This window comes from Carcharodon carcharias, chromosome 19 (assembly GCF_017639515.1).
Source record: "Carcharodon carcharias isolate sCarCar2 chromosome 19, sCarCar2.pri, whole genome shotgun sequence".
NCBI lineage: Eukaryota > Metazoa > Chordata > Chondrichthyes > Lamniformes > Lamnidae > Carcharodon > Carcharodon carcharias.
This window is the reverse complement of record NC_054485.1, coordinates 47762943-47771657: the sequence shown is the minus strand read 5'-3', so window position 1 is coordinate 47771657 and position 8715 is coordinate 47762943.

Genomic DNA, 8715 nt, shown 5'->3' with positions numbered 1-8715 from the left:
GGGAGTGTGGTGATGTTTACAAGGGGGGTGTGTGGTGATGTTTCTGTGGAGAGTGTGGTGATGTTTAAGGGGGAGTGTGGTGATGTTTACGAGGAGAGTGTGGTGATGTTTACGAGGAGAGTGTGATGATGTTTACAAGGGGAGTGTGGTGATGTTTACGGGGGGGAGTGTGGTGATGTTTACCGGGGGGAGTGTGGTGATGTTTATGGGGGAGTGTGGTGATGTTTATGGGGGAGTGTGGTGATGTTTATGTGGGAGTGTGGTGATGTTTACGGGGGGGAGTGTGGTGATGTTTACAGCGGGGAGTGTGGCGATGTTTACGGGGGGGAGTGTGGCGATGTTTATGGCGAGTGTGGTGATGTTTATGGGGGAGTGAGCTGAAGTTTACGAGGGGGAGCGTGGTGATGTTTACGGGGGGGAGTGTGGTGATGTTTACTGGGGGGAGAGTGGTGATGTTTAAGGGGGATTGTGGTGATGTTTACAGGGGGGAGTGTGGAGATGTTTATGGGGGAGTGGTTTGATGTGTATGTGGGAGTGTGGTGTTGTTTACGGGGGGGAGTGTGGTAATGTTTAAGTGGGAGTGTGGTGATGTTTACAGGGGGGAGTGTGGAGATGTTTACGAGGGGGGAGTGTGGCGATGTTTATGGGGGGGAGTGTGGTGATGTTTATGGGGGAGTGTGGTGATGTTTATGGGGGGAGTGTGGTGATGTTTATGGGGGAGTGTGGTGATGTTTATGGGGGAGTGTGGTGATGTTAACAGGGGAGTGTGTGGTGATGTTTATGGGGGAGTGTGGTGATGTTTGCAGGGGAGAGTGTGGTGATGTTTATGGGGGAGTGTGGTGATTTTTACGGGGGGAGTGTGGTGATATTTACGGGGGGAGTGTGGTGATGTTTATGGGGGAGTGTGGTTCTGTTTATGGGGAGTGTGGTGACGTTTATGGGGGGAGTGTGGTGATGTTTATGGGGGAGTGTGGTGATGTTTACGGGGGGAGTGTGGTGATGTTTACGGGGGGGAGTGTGGTGATGTATACGGGGGGAGTGTGGTGATGTTTACGAGGGGGACTGTGGTGATGTTTACGAGGGGAGTGTGGTGATGTATACGGGGGAGTGTGGTGATGTTTACAGGGGGGAGTGTGGCGATGTTTATGGAGGGAGTGTGGTGATGTTTACAGGGGGAGTGTGGTGATGTTTACGAGGGGAGTGTGGTGATGTTTATGGGGGAGTGTGGTGACGTTTACGAGGGGAGTGTGGTGATGTTTATGGGGACGAGTGTGGTGATGTTTACGAGGGGAGTGTGGTGATGTTTATGGGGGGGACTGTGACGGTGTTTACCGGGGGACGGACGGTGTCTTGATGATTACGGAGAGTGGGTGTGGTGATGTTTACGGGGGAGCGTGGTGATGTTTACGGGGGGGAGTGTGGTGGTGTTTACGGGGGGGAGTGTGGTGATGTTTACGGGGGGAGTGTGGTGATGTTTATGAGGGGAATGTGGTGATGTTTTTGGGGAGAGTGTGGTGATGTTTATGGGGGAGTGTGGTGATGTTTACGGAGAGGAGTGTGATGATGTTTACGGGGGGGAGTGTGGTGATGTTTATGGGGGAGTGTGGTGATTTTTACGGGGGGAGTGTGGTGATGTTCACAGGGGGAGTGTGGTGATGTTTATGGGGGAGTGTGGTGACGTTTATGGGGAGTGTGGTGACGTTTACGGGGGGAGTGTGGTGATGTTTATGGGGGAGTGTGGTGATGTTTATGAGGGGAGTGTGGTGAGGTTTATGGGGTGCGTGGTGACGTTTACTTGGGGAGTGTTGTGATGTTTACGAGGGCAGTGTGGTGATGTTTACGGGGGGAGTGAGGTGATGTTTACGAGGGGAGTGTGGTGATGAATATGAGGGAATGTGGCGATGTTTACAAGGGGGAGTGTGGTGATGTTTATGGGGGGGAGTGTGGTGATGTTTATGAGGGGAGTGTAGTGATGTTTATGGGGGAGTGTGGTGATGTTTTTGGGGAGAGTGTGGTGATGTTTACGAGGGGAGTGTGGTGATGTTTACAAGGGGGGTGTGTGGTGATGTTTCTGTGGAGAGTGTGGTGATGTTTAAGGGGGAGTGTGGTGATGTTTACGAGGAGAGTGTGGTGATGTTTACGAGGAGAGTGTGATGATGTTTACAAGGGGAGTGTGGTGATGTTTACGGGGGGGAGTGTGGTGATGTTTACCGGGGGGAGTGTGGTGATGTTTATGGGGGAGTGTGGTGATGTTTCTGGGGAGAGTGTGGTGATGCTTATGTGGGAGTGTGGTGATGTTTACGGGGGGGGGAGTGTGGCGATGTTTACAGCGGGGAGTGTGGCGATGTTTACGGGGGGGAGTGTGGCGATGTTTATGGCGAGTGTGGTGATGTTTATGGGGGAGTGAGCTGAAGTTTACGAGGGGGAGCGTGGTGATGTTTACGGGGGGGAGTGTGGTGATGTTTACTGGGGGGAGAGTGGTGATGTTTAAGGGGGATTGTGGTGATGTTTACAGGGGGGAGTGTGGAGATGTTTATGGGGGAGTGGTTTGATGTGTATGTGGGAGTGTGGTGTTGTTTACGGGGGGGAGTGTGGTAATGTTTAAGTGGGAGTGTGGTGATGTTTACAGGGGGGAGTGTGGAGATGTTTACGAGGGGGGAGTGTGGCGATGTTTATGGGGGGGAGTGTGGTGATGTTTATGGGGGAGTGTGGTGATGTTTATGGGGGGAGTGTGGTGATGTTTATGGGGGAGTGTGGTGATGTTTATGGGGGAGTGTGGTGATGTTAACAGGGGAGTGTGTGGTGATGTTTATGGGGGAGTGTGGTGATGTTTGCAGGGGAGAGTGTGGTGATGTTTATGGGGGAGTGTGGTGATTTTTACGGGGGGAGTGTGGTGATGTTTACGTGGGGAGTGTGGTGATGTTTATGGGGGAGTGTGGTTCTGTTTATGGGGAGTGTGGTGACGTTTATGGGGGGAGTGTGGTGATGTTTATGGGGGAGTGTGGTGATGTTTACGGGGGGAGTGTGGTGATGTTTACGGGGGGGAGTGTGGTGATGTATACGGGGGGAGTGTGGTGATGTTTACGAGGGGAGTGTGGTGATGTTTACGAGGGGAGTGTGGTGATGTTTACGGGGGAGTGTGGTGATGTTTACGGGGGGGAGTGTGGCGATGTTTATGGGGGAGTGTGGTGATGTTTACAGGGGGAGTGTGGTGATGTTTACGAGGGGAGTGTGGTGATGTTTATGGGGGAGTGTGGTGACGTTTACGAGGGGAGTGTGGTGATGTTTATGGGGACGAGTGTGGTGATGTTTACGAGGGGAGTGTGGTGATGTTTATGGGGGGGACTGTGACGGTGTTTACCGGGGGACGGACGGTGTCTTGATGATTACGGAGAGTGGGTGTGGTGATGTTTACGGGGGAGCGTGGTGATGTTTACGGGGGGGAGTGTGGTGGTGTTTACGGGGGGGAGTGTGGTGATGTTTACGGGGGGAGTGTGGTGATGTTTATGAGGGGAATGTGGTGATGTTTTTGGGGAGAGTGTGGTGATGTTTATGGGGGAGTGTGGTGATGTTTACGGAGAGGAGTGTGATGATGTTTACGGGGGGGAGTGTGGTGATGTTTATGGGGGAGTGTGGTGATTTTTACGGGGGGAGTGTGGTGATGTTTACAGGGGGAGTGTGGTGATGTTTATGGGGGAGTGTGGTGACGTTTATGGGGAGTGTGGTGACGTTTACGGGGGGAGTGTGGTGATGTTTATGGGGGAGTGTGGTGATGTTTATGAGGGGAGTGTGGTGAGGTTTATGGGGTGCGTGGTGACGTTTACTTGGGGAGTGTTGTGATGTTTACGAGGGCAGTGTGGTGATGTTTACGGGGGGAGTGAGGTGATGTTTACGAGGGGAGTGTGGTGATGAATATGAGGGAATGTGGCGATGTTTACAAGGGGGAGTGTGGTGATGTTTATGGGGGGGAGTGTGGTGATGTTTATGAGGGGAGTGTAGTGATGTTTATGGGGGAGTGTGGTGATGTTTTTGGGGAGAGTGTGGTGATGTTTACGAGGGGAGTGTGGTGATGTTTACAAGGGGGGTGTGTGGTGATGTTTCTGTGGAGAGTGTGGTGATGTTTAAGGGGGAGTGTGGTGATGTTTACGAGGAGAGTGTGGTGATGTTTACGAGGAGAGTGTGATGATGTTTACAAGGGGAGTGTGGTGATGTTTACGGGGGGGAGTGTGGTGATGTTTACCGGGGGGAGTGTGGTGATGTTTATGGGGGAGTGTGGTGATGTTTATGGGGGAGTGTGGTGATGTTTATGTGGGAGTGTGGTGATGTTTACGGGGGGGAGTGTGGTGATGTTTACAGCGGGGAGTGTGGCGATGTTTACGGGGGGGAGTGTGGCGATGTTTATGGCGAGTGTGGTGATGTTTATGGGGGAGTGAGCTGAAGTTTACGAGGGGGAGCGTGGTGATGTTTACGGGGGGGAGTGTGGTGATGTTTACTGGGGGGAGAGTGGTGATGTTTAAGGGGGATTGTGGTGATGTTTACAGGGGGGAGTGTGGAGATGTTTATGGGGGAGTGGTTTGATGTGTATGTGGGAGTGTGGTGTTGTTTACGGGGGGGAGTGTGGTAATGTTTAAGTGGGAGTGTGGTGATGTTTACAGGGGGGAGTGTGGAGATGTTTACGAGGGGGGAGTGTGGCGATGTTTATGGGGGGGAGTGTGGTGATGTTTATGGGGGAGTGTGGTGATGTTTATGGGGGGAGTGTGGTGATGTTTATGGGGGAGTGTGGTGATGTTTATGGGGGAGTGTGGTGATGTTAACAGGGGAGTGTGTGGTGATGTTTATGGGGGAGTGTGGTGATGTTTGCAGGGGAGAGTGTGGTGATGTTTATGGGGGAGTGTGGTGATTTTTACGGGGGGAGTGTGGTGATGTTTACGGGGGGAGTGTGGTGATGTTTATGGGGGAGTGTGGTTCTGTTTATGGGGAGTGTGGTGACGTTTATGGGGGGAGTGTGGTGATGTTTACGGGGGAGTGTGGTGATGTTTATGAGGGGAGTGTGGTGATGTTTATGGGGTGTGTGGTGGCGTTTACTTGGGGAGTGTTGTGATGTTTATGAGGGCAGTGTGGTGATGTTTACGGGGGGAGTGAGGTGATGTTTACGAGGGGAGTGCGGTGATGTATACGAGGGGAGAGTGGTGATGTTTACGAGGGGAGTGTGGTGATGTTTTTGGGGAGAGTGTGGTGATGTTTATAGGGGAGTGTGGTGATGTTTACGAGGAGAGTGTGGTGATGTTTACGAGGGGAGTGTGGTGATGTTTATGGGGGAGTGTGGTGATGTTTACGGGGGGAGTGTGGTGATGTTTACGGGGGGGAGTGTGGTGATGTATACGGGGGGAGTGTGGTGATGTTTACGAGGGGAGTGTGGTGATGTTTACGAGGGGAGTGTGGTGATGTTTACGGGGGAGTGTGGTGATGTTTACGGGGGGGAGTGTGGCGATGTTTATGGGGGAGTGTGGTGATGTTTACGGGTGGGAGTGTGGTGATGTTTACAGGGGAAGTGTGGTGATGTTTATGGGGGAGTGTGGTGACGTTTACGAGGGCAGTGTCGTGATGTTTATGGGGACGAGTTTGGTTATGTTTACGAGGGGAGTGTGGTGATGTTTATGGGGGGGATTGTGGCGATGTTTACCGGGGGACGGACGGTGTCTTGATGATTACGGAGAGTGGGTGTGGTGATGTTTACGGGGGAGCGTGGTGATGTTTACGGGGGGGAGTGTGGTGGTGTTTACGGGGGGGAGTGTGGTGATGTTTACGGGGGGAGTGTGGTGATGTTTATGAGGGGAATGTGGTGATGTTTTTGGGGAGAGTGTGGTGATGTTTATGGGGGAGTGTGGGGATGTTTACGGAGAGGAGTGTGATGATGTTTACGGGGGGGAGTGTGGTGATGTTTATGAGGGGAATGTGGTGATGTTTTTGGGGAGAGTGTGGTGATGTTTATGGTGGAGTGTGGTGATGTTTATGGGGGAGTGTGGTGATGTTTATGGGGGAGTGTGGTGATGTTTACGGGGGGAGTGTGACGATGTTTATGGGAGAGTGTGGTGATGTTTATGGGGGGGAGTGTGGCGATTATTACCGGAGGACGGACGGTGTCTTGATGATTACGGAGAGTGGGTGCGGTGATGTTTACGGGGGGGAGTGTGGTGATGTTAACTGGGAGAGTGTGGTGATGTTTACGAGGGGAGTGTGGTGATGTTTACGAGGAGAGTGTGGTGATGTTTACGAGGAGAGTGTGATGATGTTTACAAGGGGAGTGTGGTGATGTTTACGGGGGGGTGTGTGGTGATGTTTACCGGGGGGAGTGTGGTGATGTTTACGGGGGGGAGTGTGGTGATGGTTATGGGGGAGTGTGGTGATGTTTACAGGGGGGAGTGTGGTGATGTTTATGGGGGAGTGTGGCGATGTTTATGGGGGAGTGTGGCGATGTTTACGATGGAAGTGTGGTGATGTTTATGGGGGAGTGTGGTGATGTTTACAGGAGGGAGTGTGGTGATATTTATGGGGGTGTGTGGTTATTTTTACGGGGGGTGTGTGGTGATGTTTACGGGGGGAGTGTGGTGATGTTTATGTGGGAGTGTGGTGATGTTTATGAGGGGAGTGTGGTGATGTTTATGGGGTGTGTGGTGACGTTTACTTGGGGAGTGTTGTGATGTTTACGAGGGCAGTGCGGTGATGTTTATGGGGGGAGTGAGGTGATGTTTACGAGGGGAGTGTGGTGATGTTTATGAGGGACTGTGGCGACGTTTACAAGGGGGAGTATGGTGATGTTTATGGGGGGGAGTTTGGTGATGTTTATGAGGGGAGTGTAGTGATGTTTATGGGGGAGTGTGGTGATGTTTTTGGGGAGATTGTGGTGATGTTTATGGGGGAGTGTGGTGATGTTTACGAGGAGAGTGTGGTGATGATTACGAGGGGAGTGTGGTGATGTTTACGAGGGGGATGTGTGGTGATGTTACTGTGGAGAGTGTGGTGATGTTTAAGGGGGAGTGTGGTGATGTTTACGAGGAGAGTGTGGTGATGTTTACGGGGGGGAGTGTGGTGATGTTTACCGGGGGGAGTGTGGTGATGTTTACGGGGGGGAGTGTGGTGATGTTTATGGGGGAGTGTGGTGATGTTTACAGGGGGGAGTGTGGTGATGTTTATGGGGGAGTGTGGTGATTTTTATGTGGGAATGTGGTGATGTTTATGTGGGAGTGTGGTGATGTTTACTGGGGGGAGTGTGGTGATGTTTACAGCGGGGAGTGTGGCGATGTTTACGAGGGGGTAGTGTTGCGATGTTTACGAGGGAAGTTTGGTGATGTTTATGGGGGAGTGTGGTGATGCTTACAGGGGGGAGTGTGGTGATGTTTATGGGGGAGTGTGGTGATGTTTACAAGGGGAGTGTGGTGATGTTAGTGGGTGGGAGTGTGGTGATGTTTGTGGGGAGTGTGGTGATGTTTATGGGGGAGTGAGCTGAAGTTTACGAATGGGAGTGTGGTGATGTTTACGGGGGGGAGTGTGATGATGTTTACGGGGGGGAGAGTGGTAATGTTTAAGTGGGAGTATGGTGATGTTTACAGGGGGGAGTGTGGCGATGTTTACGAGGGGGGAGTGTGGCGATGTTTACGAATAAAGTTTGGTGATGTTTATGGGGGAGTGTGGTAATGTTTATGAAGGAGTGTGGTGATGTTTACAGGGGGGAGTGTGGTGTTGTTTATGGGGAGTGTGGTGACGTTTACTTGGGGAGTGTAGTGATGTTTACGGGGGGAGTGAGGCGATGTTTACGAGGGGAGTGTGGTGATGTTTAAGAGGGGAGTGTGGTGATGTTTATAGGGGGGAGTGTGGTGATGTTTACGGGGGGGAGTGTGGTGATGTTTACGAGCGGAGTGTGGTGATGTTTATGGGGGAGTGTGGTGATGTTTACGGGGGGGAGTGTGGTGATGTTTATGGGGGAGTGTGGTGATGTTTACGGGGGGGAGTGTGGTGATGTTTACGAGCGGAGTGTGGTGATGTTTATGGGGGAGTGTGGTGATGTTTACGGGGGGGAGTGTGGTGATGTTTATGAGGGGAGTGTGGTGATGTTTACGGGGGGAGTGTTGTGATGCTTACGAGGGGAGTGTGGTGATGTTTACGAGGGGAGTGTGGTGATGTTTACGAGGGGGTAGTGTGGTGATGTTTCTCTGGAGATTGTGGTGATGTTTATGGGGGAGTGTGGTGATGTTTACGAGGAGAGTGTGGTGATGTTTACGAGGAGAGTGTGGTGATGTTTTCGGGGGGGGGGGAGTGTGGTGATGTTTACGAGGGGAGTGTGGTGATGTTTTCGGGGGGGGAGTGTGGTGATGTTTACGGGGGGAGTGTGGTGATGTTTACGAGGGGAGTGTGGTGATGTTTTCGGGGGGGGAGTGTGGTGATGTTTACGGGGGGAGTGTGGTGATGTTTACGGGGGGGAGTGTGGTGATGTTTATGGGGGAGTGTGGTGATGTTTACAAGGGGGAGTGTGGTGATGTTTATGGGGTGTGTGGTGACGTTTACTTGGGGAGTGTTGTGATGTTTACGAGGGCAGTGTGGTGATGTTTACGGGGGGAGGGAGGTGATGTTTACGAGGGGAGTGTGGTGATGTTTATGAGGGACTGTGGCGATGTTTACAAGGGGGAGTATGGTGATGTTTATGGGGGGGAGTTTGGT